This window comes from Falco biarmicus, chromosome 5 (assembly GCF_023638135.1).
Source record: "Falco biarmicus isolate bFalBia1 chromosome 5, bFalBia1.pri, whole genome shotgun sequence".
Lineage (NCBI taxonomy): Eukaryota > Metazoa > Chordata > Aves > Falconiformes > Falconidae > Falco > Falco biarmicus.
The window spans coordinates 36,850,358-36,869,727 of record NC_079292.1 but is presented as its reverse complement, the minus strand read 5'-3'; the positions used below and the strand labels follow the sequence as shown (position 1 = coordinate 36,869,727).

Below are 19,370 nucleotides of genomic sequence, written 5' to 3'. Positions count from 1 at the left end.
GCCGAGATCGTCGATCGTCCAGGGGGCGCTGTAGGGGCGGCCGGGGGCGGCTGGCGGCTGCCGCACCGGGCCGTAAGGGGCTGTGCCGCGTCCCCCCGGCCCACCCGGCTGGCCCTGCAGGATGGGCAGTGTTTGCAGCGAGCGGGAGGCAGGCAGGGCTGAGGATAGCGGCGGCGGCGGAGCAGCTCTACCCGTGGAGCTCTGTCGAGCCTGGAGCGGTGCCAGCGGCTGCAGCCTGGTGGGTGGCCGCTGGGTGCGGGGCTCGGCCTGGCTGAGGGGAGAGTGGCCTGGGAAGGGGAGAGATACCCGCCGCCTTCAGCTTGTACATGTGGATTTGCACGAGTAGAATAGGACTGGATTGCCTGTGAAGATCTCTTCGGTGTACGGGCATCTACCCCCCCAGGCCTGCCCTGTGCATGATTCACGATGGCTGGAGGAGGCCTTCATGTTTATCTTAAACACCATTCGCTGTGTTTATTTCAGGTCTGTAAGGTCTGGAAAGAAAGTACCAGTGACTGAAAAATGAGCCCTTCTACTGGGCTTCACCTTAGATTCATCTCTAGCTGCTATGCAGAAGGAGTTCTTCAGCAAGCTGGGGCTGCCCGCAGCTACAAACAGGCAGCGGTGTTCAGCAATAGCTGATCAAAGAGGCATTGGGCGTTAATGCTCTTCCTTGGTGTATGTCCTGCTAGAGATGAGTTTCACGTCTTTAGACCTTTAATGCAAATTAGATTTTTATTAAGGCTTTTTCCCAGTTTTGTGTCCTGTCGTTCAAAGTAAACTCAGTTTAATTCAATAGAACACAAAGATGCCTAATGTTTCTCGGGTGTCACGTAGCACTTTGTACTTGTGGTATTGACCCCCAAAAGTTACCCAAGATGGTAGCTCACATTTAGGAATCCAGAAAAGCTAAGATGTTGAGATTTGGGATGGGGAGTGCAGAATGTTTTTCTCTAACTTGTGAATATTACTTAAAGCATGCCAAGAAACTGAAGTGATAGACATTTCAGAAATGTATGCAATAGATTAGACTAGATGTGCTTTTAAAAATTGGAAAATTGTGGACTCTATTCAGATTCTCAAGGGAGAAGTAAATAAATTCTGTGATTCTGTGATGAAATAATTTTGAGCAAAGTTCTACAGAGTTGACTTAAGCTATTGTATTTCAGTTGCAGATACAAAAACTATGAACATGACTTTATATTCTGGGAAGTATTTATGGTTTTCCTAACGTCATTTTCCATTTTTAGTTACTGCAGAGTGGGATCTCTCAGCTTTAATCCTGAATTTGGAGATTTATGCATTGTTTGCATTGCTCAATAGCAACTGTTCTGAAATAATTGCACCATCTCTCTTCTTGCGTCTGCCTCTGCAGGAGAACAATACTGATGTTGTCCCAGAAGAAACATTTAGAGTTCTGGACAAGCATCTGGTGCTACCTTCTCCCAATTTGTGCAGTGCAATTTTCTTTAAAACGTCTCTTAGAGATGCCCTCACTTCTGTGTGAGAACCAGAAAATTCCAGAGTGTTTCCACAGAGTCGATTCCTGTAAGTAGTTTGAGCCTAGAGATGATTGAAGGAGGGACATATTAGTAGTCTTTGAATACTTTATAAAAGGCTGTTGCAGTTCTCCAGCTGTGGAGAAGGTATCAGGTAAGAGGCAGTATGGCTTAAACTGCAGTAAGGAATATTCAGGGTGAAAGGTTGAGAGCTTTTTAAGAGTAATCAGGGTAAAGCTGTGGAATAATTAGCCTGGGGCTTAGGCACAGGCTGGAAGATAGCAGATTGCAGGAAACAGGTATGTGTACCTTTGCACTTTCTCACACCCACCTCCTGTGTGGATGAGGCTGGTCTAATGTAAGCCATCAGGAAGTAGTAATGGGCTTATTCAGAAAGGTGGGAGACAAAGCAGCAAATGACTCTATGCTACTCATGAGCACAATCTGCCAGGGTTGCTGCAGATGGGAATGGAAAAATTATTTACATCTGCAGTACAGAAAAAGCCTGCGATTTTCATGCCAAAAGAGAGCATGAATCTTGTCTTAAGATCTTTTTCTGTTACTTGCAGGCACACACAGAACGTGCTGTCAGTGAGCAGTGCTTTGGAGTGACTGTACTGAACCAAGGTTTAATAAAGTCAAGCCTGGCTGAGTGCTTTCAATGTCTTTGCAGTGTTCCATTCCTCCCTTGGGAAAGTATACCTTATAAAATGCTAAATATGCCTTATAAAAAGGAAAGTATGTTTTACATTGCCTTTCTTTTCTGTATTTGATGTTTCCATAAACATACCTCCATCACACTATTTTTATTTGAAACCGCTGCAGTCCCACAGTGACTTGCTTAGGACTGGCTAGACGCTTCCACTCTGCGTGTGTGCATGCAGGGGTGAAAGAGCTTTCTGTTCTCCAGGTTCTGGTTTGGACTTCAGTATGAGGAAAGGAAGCTTGCTCTCACTAGAGCCCTGGTTAAGGACCACAAACTGCTCTGTGCCTTTTGTCTGTGTTATACATAATCGGTGGCTTTGCTGGAAGAAGTCCATCTGGCACTCAGAGGTACTTGGGAAAGGTACTTGGAGTGTTGCCAGGATTCTCCTTCTTTCCAGAGGTTTGTTTTTAAATCATTGTGCCAGAGCCCCTTCATTTGCTGCAGCTTTGAACAGTGTTCCCAGAGTGACCCCTCTCAGCATCGCTTTGATATACATCTGTGTATCTTCACATCATCACAGCTGTTGTTGAGGCAGGCCTAAGCGGTCTTCTCTTCCCAGATTGCAAAGTCCATGACCTCCGCATGGCTCCATACAAATGCATGGGACATGAGTGCTGTAATATTGCTGGAGTGCAGGGTGTGCGGTTCCAGGAGTACATAGTCACACATGGGGCCTTGTGGCTGCCTGCCAGCCTTTCAACAAGAAGGTAACATCCAGGCAAGTTGTGTTCAGAAAGAGAACAGAAGAACTGTTTTGCAGTTCAGATGCAAAACAATGTGGGAAAATAGAGGAGAAAAGTTTGTTTATATAGGTGCATCCCTATGGCTGTTAACCATTAATTTATCCCCAGGTGAACTTTGTTCTCTTAATTTCAAAATAGCTGGCTAGTTAAGCTAGAGGGATCATTTTATTGTGTGACCCTGAGGAATCTTAATTTGAAGAAACGTGACGTACGGTGAAATTATCCTCACACTCAAAATAAGAAGTTTTCCATGAGAAGTGGAGAAATTTCATAATTGCAAAGTTCTTCTAAATTATATTGCTAAATGTACAGTATGTAGCTGCAAAACTGTCATGATGTTCTTACAGGGCAAGAAAATAACAAAGAAACTCAGGGACAGATGCACCGTCCGTTGCTCTAAAATCCCTGATGGTGAATTTTCATATCCAGTGATCAAGGGAAGAGGGTTTTATCTTCTTTAGTACTTACAGTTTCATGAGAAAGGCTCTACCCTTTAGCAAGCAGATCACCAAGTCAATCTTCCATTATTCTATGATGAAAAAGTTCTCTCGATGTTCCTTTAGTTTCCTAGAGCCCGCATCTTTGCCTAATGATATATATATTCTTTTTCCTATTAAATCCCACCTGCATTATATATTTTTTTCATTATACCTCACCATATTGTAACTCGATTAGCTCCTTTGTGTTTTTTTTTCCTATGCATTGTTGATAAGATGCACCAGGTTAGTTTGGGGCCTTGGACTCACTGGAGGTCTCAGATGCAATAAGGAGTGGGTTAAGGCTAGAAACAGAGCTACCTGGTGGCACTCGTCCATCAGTGTAGGGGTATAAGCTTACCTGCCAGGGAGCATGATGTGGAAGTTAATTCCCTGGCCCTTTATTTTAAGGATTATGAACAGCTTTTGAACAGATATGTTGTTTTGACTGATGCAATTTGGTGAAATATTTTGACTGGGGTCAGGGTGGGTATGTTTCCTTTTGAAAACAGGACTTCCGGATCAATATATCTCAGCAGTTTAATAGAGTAGTGCTGGTGTTTAATAAATTCATCCTGGCATTAAAAGTTGTCTTCCAAGGTTTTTGTCCATTTATGCAAGTCTCATATCTTTCAAGGGTGCAATCTTATTTTGACAAGCTGAAGTATTTTCTATTTTAAGATCAGGATCAAGCTGAAAGCTGTCTTTGCTTATAATCCCACCTTTGTTATTTTAGTAACTGCTGGCATTTTAGAAAGAGCCATGTGTAACACTGAATCCTGGGGAAATATAGAGTGCTACACTGACAGCCCAGTTATATGTAATTTTTCCTTTTTTTATGGAAGAAGGATATTATTTTTTGGGGGGAGGGGGTTTAGTGGTGGGGGTTTTTTAGCATGGAGGTAGTGTTACAAACTAAGCCAATTTAATAGCGGGACTGCCTTGTGAAACAGAAGGGGAAGCATTTTGAATTTGTTTCTCTGAATGAAACATCAAAACATACCCTCGTTTGAGTTTGCTATTATTTTCGATTTAATTTAGCAGTAAGAGCTGCTTGAATTTTGGGAGTGCCATATGGAGGCTGTTTATAAAACACTTAACTACTCTTTCTGCACAAATTCCAATGTGCTTTGATTGTCTTCACTGGACAGCCTACATCACCTGTCACAGCTAGTCATTCTGTCATCTAAAACCTGGATATACTCATTTAAATTAGTTTATCTAAACCTTTGAGCTTATTTTGTCATGAACACTTCTAATTCTGAACCTTTCTTTTCCTGGCATTTTGAAAAGTTGAGGTCAGATGTGCCTGTTTCTGTTTGAGTATCTAGTGCAATCAGATCCTGATAAGAATTCCCATGTGTAACAACAGTAATAGTCTGTATGCTGTTAAAGGAAAAAAAAATTCTGCATTTAAAAGAGCAGTGTTTTGCAGCTGTTGGTTGGGTGTACTCTGCAGAAATTAAAGAACAAGATTCAGGTCCAGATGAAGACAATGTGTTTAGGTGTGTATAAATAGGTATATACGTGAGTACAAAGTGCCTAAGCAGCTGTTACCATCAATGGAAATAGGGGTGGCATGCAGACACCTAACAGAAGACTCTGGTGCCATTTTATGGCCCTCAGGGTATCAGTCTCAATTCCATTTGCTCCTCCAGAAAGGCACTGAGCCTTCTGTAAATCCCCTGTTATATCTGCAAAGCCATGCAGATGTCTTGGGTACCCTGGAGAATCCTAAAAGGCACTGGATGCCACTGCTTGAGCAATGTCACCCTGCATATATGCAAAATATATCACAGCTGGGATGGGGACACAGCAAGGGCAGAAAAGGGGGTGGAGGAGCTGGCAAAAACCATTAAGGCATTAATTATTTCTGTGGAAAGGCAGGCTTGCTTCTGTAGGTTCACCCATAAAACCAAGTCAGCAAACCTCATCTGATGGAGGTGTAGTCCCTGTCTCTGCTAGCACAGCTTTATCAGTGCAGAAGTACCTACACAGAGCATGGCCCCCTCTATTCTAGGTGCATATTGGTGCTAGGAGAGCTGGGAGGGCAGGGCGGCACAGCTCACCCTCAGGTGCTGCCTGCACTGCGGTTTTGTCTGGAGTGGCTTCATGAGGCGCAAGGCATGCCTGAAGTTACCTCCATCTCCTCATGCTGCCATCACACACAGGTTGACCCCAATGTGCAGAAGCTACTTGCAACTCCTGCAATGCCCTGAACAGGGTCTGGAAAAGAAACTTGAGATGTTCAGTGTCTTTCACCACCAAAAAATGGCAAAAATGCCAAGGGTACCAATGGGGTTTTGGACCTTGAGGTGCTGTTACTCATTGAGCAGCTCTTAGTTTTCCCACACTTTTTTCCCACAGCTAAGTGGCTTTCAAGACACTTGCTGGAGCTTCACAGCTTTGAAAAATATGGAGGGAAGGACAAAAGTGGTGTGAGAGGCTTGTTCTGGTGCTGGTGGAACAAGTCTCATGCAGGCGCTTCAGGAAGTGGGTCAGTGGCAAATCCTTTGCTTATTCACAAGGTTCATTATTTAGTTGTGTGAAGCAGACCAGCGTTAAGTCTCAGGATACGTGTTCAGATATATAGTTACTGCTCATTTCGCATGAGGCAGAAACAAAGCTAATGGCTTCATTCATAGCAGAGTACTTCCACATTGCTTCAAGGTGCCTTTCCAGAACAGCAGTCAGAAAAGAATAGTACAGATCCCTAAATGCCACACTTGATCCAGCAAAGGAGAAAAGAGTAGAAGACGGGTCTCTCACCTGAGTGTTTTCTAGTGTTAATTAATATTAAAATACCATTTTTAAGAACAGTAGTGAGTCTCATGTAATCTTGACATTCTCAGAACTAGCAGGAAGAACAGTCGTTTATTAGTCAGCCAGAGGTTTGGATAATGACTATTTTATCTATTGATTAATTTTTATTGATGACTATTAATGAATTTTTAGCTAGATGTTCCTTTTAAATCTTGCTTTTGAATGATGCGCCTGAGAAATATTATTCATTGGTGTGTGGTACCTTTGTAGGGATTAGGGGCTGGACAATCATCTTCGTCGAATCCAGTGTTTTTTCAGCACTCTTGTCTGCATCATCCCCGTTAGTCCTGTTGAAGATGTTTGGATGAACTCTGCTTCCAGTGAAAACCTCAGGATTATTTTTTTTTAAGCGAAATTAGGGTGGAATTTTTCCAGTGCTTTTAGGATTGAGATGTATTAACGCCAAGTGTTAATGCTGTGACTTAAAAAGCAGAAGCATCATTTCTCCTGTAGCAACAAAGCAGCTCAGCAGCCACTGTTCATTTAAAAGGAATGAATTATGTATTTCACTCCATGTCCACCTCTGCAGGTTTTGCTAGCAAGGACTGCTATTAGTGGCATTATCTCTACAAAATGTGTGTTGTCCAGTTCAGTAAAAAATTCATGGTGCTGCCTTTTCCAGAAGCATGTATCTACTAAGAGGCAAGCAGGCTAGAGAGTGGATTTACACTTGACAGAGTGATAATCTCTGTGGTGGTTGTCAGCCTGCTGCCACATGGGATCAAAATGTCCACACTGTGTTTAATAACAGCCAGCTTTAGGGTATGTGCTGGCTGAGTGGGCTGTAGCATGTAGGTCCTGTCTTGGTCTTGCAAAAAGGTCCTCTGCTAAGACAAAGCTGTGCTTGGGCTCCCTCCCTCCTAAAAGTCATCTAAGTTATGTGAACAAGGGGAAGGGGAAAGTCCATGTTGAGACAGGTAAGTACACTAATTTAATTTAGAGGAAGATATGTTTGACAGCAGTGTTTGATTTTAAGCCCATTTCAGAAATGGTTGATACTAAGCATGCAGAAAAGCAGCCAGAATTGAGTGATCCAGGTAAATCTCAACTGTAAATCCCTAAACTTGGCCTACTGTCATCTGTGCGAGATCTTACTGACCATTCTTTAAGCATGCATCATTTGGAGCACACCTGCATTGTATTGCATCCTAATCCAGTTATCTAATAGTGCTTTTGGCTTTTAGATATCCTTGCATGAGAAAAATAGATTTAAAAATTATTCTGGAAGATGGTTGTCTCTATATCTTAATGAGTCAGCCATTAAAGTGATTGATTTGTTACATCTAATACTTGGTGTTAAACATCTAATCTAATTAGAAATCTAGTATCTCTGCTAAAATATTAAACACATTCATTAATACCTGCCAACAAAACAGCTGTAATTGCAAGTGAACCCCTTTTATGGTGCTTTTGTGATTCCTGGTCAAAATGTGTAATTGTTCACAACTGCTATGCACTTCCTTTAAAGCACTATGTCCAAAGTTAGCAGCTGTGCTTGAGATGCTACCACTTTAACTGAAAATCATAGCTGGGGCAGGATTTTGCTTAATCATCTCTGTGAGGCCTCTGAAGGGAAGGACGGATGTGACAGGTAAAGCATTAACATAATTAAGGTTATTTATGGGTCTTCTGATGACCTTAAGTTTTGGGGAAAATAGCCCTTTACATTCAAACATTGATTTCTCCTTTTTCAAGCCTTAACTGCAGAAAGGAGAGAGCAATCTGTCAGCTGGCTTCCAAAGCATCACTTCCAAGGTATTGTCTAAGTACTGGATCTTAGTCCAAAGCCTCCTGTGCTCTAGTATATAGCAAAGCTGAAATATCTGATTTCACATGGCTGTGATGGCATTCCAGGCAAAAAGTCCAAAAAAGGCTCCAAACCCCACATAAGGTCCCCTGGCAAATAAAATAAATGAATGAATGAATAAATAAATAAATAAATAGAGAAAGCTTTTATAAAAAGATAAATATGTTTTAAAGAAAAAGTTAGACTTAAATGTGCTCTACCATGTCTCTGGGTTTGTTCCTTTGGTACTGGCAGACTCTCTGCAAACAAATTACACAGTATGGACTTTTAACTCCCTCTGGCAAGGCAGACTCCAAATTTCCCAGGAAAGTAGAGAGTCTCTTTGTGGAAGGCTTCCTAGCCTAGCACTGGTCCTCCCTGCCTTAGAGCAGGGGGATTGCACCTCCGTTGTTAGGTCTGGAATTGCCTTATAATTAAACTGCTGGTTTTCTGAAGTACTTTGCAATACTTATGGCTACACAGATTATTGTGAAGATCAGTGTACTTTTTGGGGGATGTAGAATAGGGCTGTATTTGAGATTGCTTGAGCCAGAAGTTCATCCTGGAAAGGTGGGATTTACAGCCCCATTTTAAAAAGCCTTTGAGCACCAACCTTAAGTAGTAACTTTAGCAGAGTGTGCACGGACTTGGGACTGACTTATGACTTTGCTCTCTCCTAAACTGGTTTGCTTGTTTGATTTTTATACAATGATTTGTTTGCAACTGCATGTTAGGCTAGGTTAGAAGGAATGCATGGAAAGTGCAGCAGCTCATCCTGAAGGAACTTCAGGAGTGGACATTTCCAAAGATGAATTTTCACAGACAAGTGTATTTTTGTATAACTACAGACTAAATAACCCAATATGTAGATTATAATCAGTATGAGCTGATCTGCCTGGGGGCTGCTGTTTGTGCCGACAGGAGGAAGGCGATGGGTGCACAGAGGTTGGTGGCAGGGAGAGGGTATTGCATTTTTGGGTGGCAGCTTGCCTTCCAGCAGCTGAAATTACAAAGTTGAAGTTTTAGTTAACATTTGGCTGAACTATTTCCACTGTCAATACCACATTTAAATGTTATTTGGAGCAAAAACTAGTCTTTCGGTTGTATTTAGGCTTGGGACAGCATCAGATAAAATAACTTCCTGGGCAGCAAATTGGAGCTCTGGTACACACCAGGTACCAGTGTGTGGCTTAGGTATGTGGCAGGACCAGCTGGTTCCCAGCCATGCTGTGGTGCCAACAGTTTGACTTTGCGAGTCTCAGAAATACATGTTGTGGCTGATACTTCATCTTGGGCTTCTTAGGATTTTTTGCCCAGAGATGGAAATGCACATGCAATCTCAAAATACTTTGAAAATTGCCATGTCTTCATGTATGTCCTGCGTGGAGTGGATGACAGAAGTTAGGTGTTTTCTGGATAGTGAATCCTCCCTTAAACTGTCTCCAAGACTGTTTTCACATCCCTATGAAATTTGCACATTGCTGAGAGGTTGTGCTGCTGTGGTCACACTCAGGAGGCACTTAGGAGGCAGCTGAAGGTGTCAGTCCTGTCAGATGTTGTTTTGGGGGAAGAAATCCCAAGCAGAGCTCCTCCTCCACCTAAAATACACACCTGGAACATTTTTAAATTGATATGGTTTTATTGAAGAGCTAAGGGGAACAAAAACTGCTGACATCATAATGATTTTGTCTTTCTAATATAAAAAATTGAATACATTTTGCAGTGCTGGAAAATGTTACCTAAACATTCTTTGTATCCTGTGTTCCAGGAAGTCGATGGCATCATTCATCTAATTTAAGTTTGTGATTTTATGGCAATATTAGAAAACATTGTTGTGTCCACTAGGCACTCTAGAAATACAGCACCTGCATAAACCACCCCAAATATTCTGTGGCTTTTTTCAGAGAAATGAATAGAAGCAGAGCTTTGGACACATATGCATTCTGTTTGGGGAACCAGTTGTAGCAGTGGTTATGATTTTCTGGCTGCTTGTAGACAAGAGCTTTCCAGAGGTCAAATTGCAACATATGCATATTTTAAACTCATGTTTTTAATTGGCTGTGCTGTGCTGAATTTTGTAGAGAAATTAATACAGTAAGGTAAGCTATGAAATTCTAACATTGCACTGATAAAAATAAATAGAACTCAGTGGTTTCTTTCTCTTTTTTGTTTAGGAAACAATTAGTGTAACATGCATCCCTGAATCTCATCATTAAGGTAGAAAATACTTAAATATACTTTGATTGACAGTTTCTAGCAGCACCGATGTGGGAAAAGATGCTTTTTGTCAGCCCCACGTATAATTGTAATTCTCGTTGAATTTTTTTTCTGTAAATGGGCTGATGCTGGGAATATAGTTTGAGAAGCTCACATGCTTTTCTGAAATTTATGCTTCCCATGGTGGCAATAAATTACAAAAATCATGTTATGTGCCTTCAAGTTCTCAGAATACAAATGTAGATTTTTCCTTCAGAGGCCTACTGTCATTCTGCATCTGTGAAGTTTGTTACTTCTACACTGAATAGAAAGCAAATACAAAATGCTGCATTTTTGTAATTTTACTGATGTTGTAATTCCTCAGCAATCTAGCAATACGTAGATACCATTTATGGTATCATTGATTGTATTTCTAAATACAGACTAACTTTAGCACAGTTTTATTTTGGCTATGAAACTGTAGCTTCATCTCTTAGGTTACATCAGCCTAAGCGCTAGATGTGTACCACTGTGTCCCATCCCACTGATACCACTATCGTGAAGTAACAAAAGATAAAGCTTCTACTTTAATTACTAAAAATTAACACTGGGACTGTGCTTTTCTGTGACAGAAGTGTCTTTTATGTGAAAAGTTCTTGATGAACAAAACCCCAGTCAGGTTCCTGACAATAGAGAAAGTGAGTTTATGTACCAAAACGTCTTGGTTTCAAACTTTAAATGTTTTTAAATAAATATTTTAAAAATTACATGAATTTTGAATAGCAAAAAAAGAGAAGAATTTGCTTTCCTGGTAAGTCTGTTACCAACTCAGCATCACTCTTGTGACACAGATGAAAAAGGAGACTAATATAAGTCTTGTGAAATATTATGGATCCACACCCAAAGGACAGAAAATCATCCACTGTACTTTTGGCAACACAAAAAAATGAAAAGCAATAATGCTATTTTGTTTACACTGCTTTATTACTTCGCATTTGGTTCTTTCAAAAAATGTACTACCACTTTGTTATTATTATTGCTATTATTTACTTTTGTTGTAAACCTTGTTTTGGTCTTTGGAGAGATTGAAGAAGTGGAGAGATTGAAGAGCTCCAAAAGGTGAAGAATACAAAAGAGGCTTAAAGTGTCCCACGCGTCTGCAGTTGTGTTCCTGCCGTCGGCACAGGTGTAGTGCCTGCCAGCAGTGCTGGTTCTCGATCATGGTATCACTGCTCTGAACTACTATATCTGGAAAGGGGGAAAATCCCCTGCAAGAAACTTTCACTTTTCTCTCTGCCTCATTGTCTCAGAAACCAGCGTCAGCATCCTTGTACCACTCTCTTTTCAATTACTAGTTTTAATTCTGTGGACGCAGCAGTGAAAAGAATGTATAGTAGTGACAAAAAGGGGGAAAGAACCATAAAGCTGTTACAATTCTATAAATGGTTGATAAATAATGCTCATCTTTCTATGAAGAACCTTGCACGCCCATATCAACTTAAAACCATCAGAGATACAACAGAAAGCATCAATGAAAACATGCTAGTTGGAGGGAAAAAGTCCGCAAGGCAGATACTCAGAATCAAAAATACGCTATTAATTTTTTAAAAGCAGATGTAGAGTAGAACTAAAGCTGTTGTATGAAAACAAGATCACTGCCTTGCTAAGAGATTTCCTCATCTTCTTACTAAAATAATGTGTTTCTTAGGCAACGTATTGTTGCACATAGATAAGCGAGGGCTTCCAAAAAATGGGTTGGTGCTGAAGACATTGATGAGATATTTTATGCTTTCTGGCAGTGTTACTGATCTACGCTGGCTTTAAGACTAATACCTGTGCAATTTCAAAGATTTCACATGGAAATGTCAGACTGGATCTAATAGTGTGTTATGGCAAAGTAGTCCAAAGTGTGTGAAAAAATACAAATATAAATAACAGAAATTACTTTAACATAAGGCCGAATTTTAGTTTAATATTGGCAGTTCATGTTTTAATAATGTGTACTCCTCCTTGATGTCAAAAAATCCTTTTTTTTGCACAATTCCATTCAGGAATTATGTTTTTTCTAGTTTTCTTTATTTGCCAGTGCTTAAGAGTACAAAAGCCCAGAGAGTGACCTTGCTTATAATTCAAAATATGTTCAGGAGCAGCTTGAACATCTTGGAAGCAGTGCATGTTTCAGCTCTAGTGTTTCAAACTTCCTGGTCATGTTGAGGTTTGATTTCACAGTGCTTTAAATAGTAATAGCTTTCCTGCAGGTCTGGCTGAAAAGAAACATCATAAGCAGTGCAACATCAAGTTCTGAACATTCTGAAATTTGGGATGAGTATTTTTAGTGGTAAATACAAATCAGTAAGGGGACTTTGAATCTACTCTGTACTGATGGTGGCTGAGATAACTAAGTAGGAATCAGTGGAGTTGTCTTCTCACATTCCAGTGCATGTATGTGCAGTCTTTGGGTGAGGGTCGTGGCCATTCCTTTAAGTGAGCTCGCCAGCCAGGTGGTGCTGCATGGAATCTGAGTATTTTAATTTTATCTATGTTTATTTTGGTATGGGTTTTTGACGGCTGCTGGGTGGTTTTGATAGGAGGAGAATTTTAACTAAATGACTTGAAATTCCACTCCTTGGGATAAATGTTTAGAATAGAACAAAAGAAGAAGGGAAAATTAACTTGCCTTTTGCTGTCAAGAATGTTACAAATAACTCACTGCCTAGTGGCATTGAGACATCAGAGGTGACAGAAAGTATCTGCACATGGTTTTATTTAATTTATGTACATATGGAAATCTGTAATAATTTTCTTGGGTGTTGTTATGCGGTGTTTTCTTGCAATTTTACAGCCATGACTGGGAAGCCAAGCTCCCTGCCATTGAAGCTGAAGAGGCACAGGCTTTTTGTGTGCTTGTTTTTGGGGGGACTTGCTATCAGCCTGATTTCTGTTAAAGATTGTTCAATTAAAATGTAATTGCAGAAGAAATGGTACTAATTAGCATATATGTGCTCCCATGAAGCATAGCTTATTCCCATTCATTATGGACAGGAGTGTGAACTGGATCTCTTACAGCCGTCCTGGAAACACTCCCAATGCAAGAGCGCTCCTGGGATCTTGTGCCTCTCTGCAAGCAAAGGAAAAGGAAAAGTATTTGGTATCTTCCCTGGCATGTGTTTATTCTTACCTTTTATTCTGGCAAACACACCACTTCTTGCACGTTCCCCTGTGGCACAATTATTGGATGTAAGCAAGGTAAATGACTTTGCATTTTCCCTTTATGATAGAGGAGTTGCATCCCACATTAACAAGGCTTAAGAACATCTGTGCACTGTAACTCACATACTGATTATATGTTTCCTCATTAATATATATAGGCAAAACATATGAAGAAACAGTGGAAACTCTTTCATTCAAAAAGTGAAACTTTGCAGTTGTGAGTTGATTTTATGTTTTAGCTTTTCCTTTTCACATTAACTTCTTGCCAAGCTGCATGTAAACCTCCTTTGTCTAGAAAATGCAACCTTTTCAAGAGTAAAATATTCCAGGGGTTAGCTAAAACCAGTCTTAACAGTGCTATTCTTCTGGCTTCATGCCTATGGAAGTGGTTAATGGTTGGAATTTATGTCACAGAACACATCATAATTTGTTAGAAGAAACTGGATTCAGTCACAGCATAGGCATTTTTCTCTTCCTGTCATTATATTTTGTGAGGACTTACTTATTTCCTGCAATCTCAGGCCATGTGAAGAAGAGAATGATAAAATTTCTGCATAATTTTTCTGAGAATACATTTATACTCCAGATGACCTTTGGAGTAAATTTGAACTGTTAGATTTTCCCACATATTTATAGCTCTGGCTGTGCATCTTTGCCAGCAAATCTTACAGGCTTTGTCCACCAAACATTTATTTATGGTAAAAAAACCCACACAATTTGCACTTGGAACACTATAGGAAAAGTTCAAAGCCATTACATTTGAAGTTAAGCATTCATTTATAGTCTTATTTTTTTTTGTATTGTCATCAGCCAATGATATATTCAAATTCATAACACATTTACTTAAGATGACTCTTTATTTCATTTAATGCTGTTCTGTACTGATAACCATCACCTGTGAAAGTGATTTTCCTGAGACCACACTGGCATATATAAAATACTGATCGTTTTATTTCTACTGAGCAATCAAGGATTCAACAGCTACCTTATGCCTAGGTTTCTTCATTCAAGCCTACTCAGATTAGATGGGTATTTCTCAGAGAATAGGCTGTTCTGCTTTATATTAAGAAAAATTATGTGGAAATCTTAATTTACAAGCAAAAACTGGCAATTCTATTTTGTGTCAGACTTTATAAAATTTGCTTATACTACATAAAGTTGTTATATAGTTGTTGGCTACATTAACATATATTCCCAAAGAAAAAATATTTGCTGGAGAGCATGTTTGGTTTGTTGAATTGATCTGGATTTCTGCTTCCGTGTGTAGCTACACAGTGCTCTGTACGTCTTGCCACACCGTGGGACACCAAGGCTGTTGTGTGACTTCCACCCTGGTCAATATCCATGTAAGCTGGTTCTTGGTAGATACCAGCAAATGATGCTCCTGAAGAAACCTGGAATGGAGAAGGGAGGAGCATGTGTGTGCAATTAAGCAGAGGCTCCTGTGGGGCAGTACCTGGGTATAAAGAGTCCAGGCAGATGTGCTGGGCAATGCAGCTGTGTTACTGGCGTGAGGCTGGGCAATGCAGCTGTGTTACTGGCGTGAGGCATGGAGGAAGTGCAGCTCTCCCAAGATTTACATTAACTCATGGTTTCCTTCAGCAATGACCCTGAAAGTCTGTTAAGGCCCCAATTCACCAGTGCCATTAAAAACTGTTTCTTTTTAAACATACCTTTAAATCTGGTCTCAAAATACACATTTAAGTGCTTTGCTGAGCTGTGGATTAAGTGTAACACCTGTGTTGTCTCGTAGGCTGGGTTTGTGCACGGCAGGCATTGCAGGGGGTCAGATGGAAGATCGTTTATCCTAATTACTGTGATGTAAGAGGAGCAACAGGGGGTAGACAGGCAGAAAGTTCTTTAATCCCGCCATGTACAGAACAAAAGCATTTTCAGCACCCCTTCAAGATGTGTGATGGCACATAATCTCCCATGTCTCCGTCAGTCCTTTCGTAACTGCACTGAAAATGGATTTGCTCTGTTAACATTAGTTGAGAAGCCCTTGTTGCCAATAATCGAAATGTGCGATAGAAATAGATTTTTCTTAAGATTAAATGGACTTTGAAAGCCTCCAGTACAACTCAATGTAAAATACTCTGTTACCACTGGTGTTCATACCAGCCCAATCTCTTCAGTGTTTGTTTTAAGCATTTCTATTTTTCTGAAGGTAAGAAAAGAAGGCATTGAGTCTTGGTATTGCAAATACATTTGTACTTCTTCAGTAGCTGTGCCATTATTTTGTACTGAGAAAGAGTAATATGAAATTCAGCCCCTGTGAAAATGCTGCAAGGTTATTTCTGAATTTTGGTGACAAAACTAAACTGTGTGGCATTCAATGAAGAAAGACAAATTAGACCATTTGGTGGAGGGGATGTAGACTAGACTGTATATCAAAGCCCTTCAGTGATTATCCAGTCTATATTCAAAATCAAAGGAGTAGCAATTATCATATGGGGGGGGGTGTGTGTGTGGAAGGTTGTCATCTACTGTTGTGCTTTCTGAAGTGGAATTTTTGTATTATACAGAGTAGCTACTTAGTTAATGCCTCTGTTTTTGTAGTAACTGTCTCTCTCTATCCTAGCGAACATACCTGAATATATTAATATGAATAGCTAAAGCTTTTCTGTGTTTGCATACTATCCAGGTTTGCACTGTTACATGTGGCAGAATATCAAGCTATGTCATAGAAATGACATTTTCATACATGCTGTATAGTATGCATACATGGACAGAGCAGTAGGAACCAACATGGCATGACATGTATTTAGGAAGCAACCACTCCATAGGGTGTAAATGTTCAATTCTGTGAAATATTTTTAGTTTTCAAATGCTTGGGTAATAAATAATTTACTTAGTGTTGCCCAGTTGCCTGGTTTTGTGAAGAGCTCTTAGCAGAACAAAAGGCATTAGAGAGACCTGGTGCTGCATCAAGGGACCCCATCTCAGTTCAGCTGGGGGCTGTCAGTCCCTGCCCTGGCTAAGGTGCATGTGACTGTCCCCAGTGCTATCCCAGCTCTGCCTGGCTGTGGACCCTGGTGACCTAGACTCTGATTTGCAGATTGACTCTCCAGCTTGGCCCCAGACCTGTTGTGCCACAACAAACGACGGCAGTGGGGCTAGGAGATGCCTCCATCTGCCCCCCAGCCTGCCCCACTCCCTTGCTGGGTTGGTGGGATGGGCCTTGGCTTGTTCCCCCCCATGGGGTTTCTCCACAGCTCCTGGCCCCTTGCAGTGACTGTGGGTGCTTGGTCCTTCCCTAAACATCATACAGGTGAAACCTTGATCCTCCTCAAATTTTGTTGAGTGCAATGAACCTGTGAGTGGGAGTCATGGTGCATCTGCACAAGATTCATTGTGAAATAAGAGGCTGAACTGTGCAGTTTAAACCATGGTTGAATCTTCATGGCTATTCTCAGTTACATGAATGAAAAAATTGAGCTAGAGTTCATTGTAATCACTTCTGTCTTCACATAATGTAAATTCAGATGGATGGATTTTACAGGAACTAATATATAAAGATTGGCTTTTTACATGAGGCCAGGTATTTGGAATTTAAGGTCGAAAAGGAATTTGGTTTTGGAAGTTATGAGCAGCTGAAGAGAGAATTTAGAATGGAAGCGACTATTACATTAGCCACACATTACTACTAATAAATACTGAATAGTGCGGTGAGGCATTGACCCAGTGTATGCTTATTTTAAGCATCTGCTCAACTTGAAAAAATCTAAGGAATCTCAGTGAAAGTGGTAGACTTTTTCAGACTGTTCTTCTAGCACATACATAAATGGGATTGCTTCACTGGAGCTATAATGCACAGTAAAATACTAATGTAATAAACAGGAAGAAATCGATGCATTAGGAAAATGTAATCATTGAATTTCTCTGACTGATTTTTCACTCTCTCTTTCTCCCTCCCCCTATTTTCTCATATATAAGCATAGATATATATACATCTATATATAATTCCAGTACAAACATACTTTTGGATTACCATAATCAAACAACATTACCAGATTTTGCTCTGTCATGTCTGAGGTCCCGTGTGGTACTTCAGATTTGCACTGAAAGTATGGATACCAGAAAGTTCTGGAGATACATGCCAGAGGAGTTATTAAAATGGAGCAAACCCTCTGTAAAATTATGTCTATAGCTATGGAATAGCAAGTGTCAACTTCTGTAAACCAAGAAACTATTTTTTTTCTAAATTATCTGATTAGTCTTTTAGCATTATTTGAATTAATATTAAATATTGTGAAATGATTTTACCATTGTAAGGAATTTGTGCAATAAAGAATAAAATAATTTTCTAAAAAAAGTTAACTATTAAAACATATTTATTAGCTATAGCTGATTATTCATGGTTTATTAATACGTTAGTATCCAAAAAAATAACATAACTTTATTTTGTACTATTTTAGGTTATAATGGAAGTCTTGACAGGCTTTGAAGCAGAGATAAAGTGTTCAGAACACTTCGCTGGTGAGAGTCACGGTTCAATAAGGTATGCTATATTCTTAATTTTCTTATTTTTAAATGTAACAAAGCTATACTTTTGCTAGAGATGTTATAGTGAACATGATGGAGGAAAATAGCTTTGATTCATGCCTTGCAAAGGCTTGGTCTAGTATGTCAATGTACATCATGTGCAAAGCTGAAGTCCACCAGTTTGTGTGAGATGATAACTTTTATGATTAAAATGGTATTTTACAACAGTAGGAGAAACCCAAGAACAGGATCAAAAGCTGAGCACAAGTGACAGCATGGTACCTACCAATTAAAATCAGATTCCAACAACAGAAGATGGGAAGATTATTAAATATATATAATCAAATATCATTTTTTGTATTTATTGATCTTTTCAAAACCCCCATTAATTTTCCCCAGCTGCCTCTCTGTCACATACTGTACCAGGACTATATGGTTGGCACCAGTATTGCTAATGTGCTGCTCGGCACAGATGTCGGTGTGTGGAGCGGGCAGAGCTCACAGCCACGCTGTGGATCCTTCGGAGCAGTGTGTGTGGACCCTGGCCTATGCAAGAGTTGTCGAGCATTCTGGTTTTAAAGATTGCCAGCAAGGTAATGGTGGAGTGCCTTCACTTCAGGTGGTTACTTTGCAATCCTTGATTTAAGTTAGGTCAAGGTAGAAGCAGCTAAAAATATTTTTGCATAAAAGGTTGAAACAGATCACAGAGCTAAAAAGGTCTGTGAAGACACAGCTGGCTTAAGGATCATAGGATTGCAGTGTAATTCAGGCTGGCAGGGACCTCAGGAGGTCCCTAGTCCTACTGCCTGTTCAAAGCAGGCTCAGCTGTGAGATCGGGGCTTTGTCTAGACTGGATTTGAAAACCTCTAAGGGCAGTGACTGCACAGCCTCTCTGGGCAACCTTAACCCTGCCTGACTGCTCCTCATGGTGGAAAAGGTTTTCCACATAGCCGGTCTGAACCGCTTCTTTCCACTTACGCTTCTTGTCTCTCGTCCTTTCACTCTGCACTGCAGGGAGAAGCCTGCTGCTGTCTTCTTGATAGCCTCCTCACAGGTGCTGGAAAGCTGGCTATAGGGTCCCCCTGAAGGTGTCTTTCCCAGAGTGAAGAAGCCCTGGTCTCTCAGCCTCTTCTGATGGGGTGAGTGCTCCAGGTCTGACCATCGTGGTGGCCCTCTGCTAAACTTGCTGCAGTGCGTTGACACCTTCTGCTCGTACTGGGGATCTCAGATCTGGGTGCGGCATTCTAGATGCAGTCTGAAAACCATTTGATTTTAGTTGGATCATGTCTCTGATCTGTCTCAGCTGGAGGCTGCAAAAGCCCAGGTGCCCGCAGAAGACAAGGAGGAGGCCCAGGCCGGCGAGGGCAGAACTGCCCTTGCTGGCGGCAGCGTGCACTGCAGACAGCTCGCACAGCCCCTGTGCAGTGCTGCAGAGGTGTCAGCCTG

At 40.7% G+C, this 19,370-nt stretch overlaps 1 protein-coding gene across 2 annotated transcripts in view; it reads left to right on the top strand.

The window, feature by feature from the left end:
* The first annotated feature begins 28 nt into the window (after positions 1 to 28).
* Positions 29 to 19,370, top strand: part of HELB (DNA helicase B) — a 73,317-nt gene continuing 53,975 nt past the window's right edge. Inside the window, exons 1-4 of one of the 2 annotated variants that reach the window (XM_056341978.1) lie at positions 29 to 238; positions 17,858 to 17,940; positions 18,324 to 18,517; positions 18,939 to 19,063. The gene's annotated coding sequence lies outside the window, so the exon portion shown is untranslated. The remainder of the gene's footprint in view (positions 239 to 17,857; positions 17,941 to 18,323; positions 18,518 to 18,938; positions 19,064 to 19,370) is intronic. The other variant, XM_056341979.1, reaches the window with a different exon arrangement.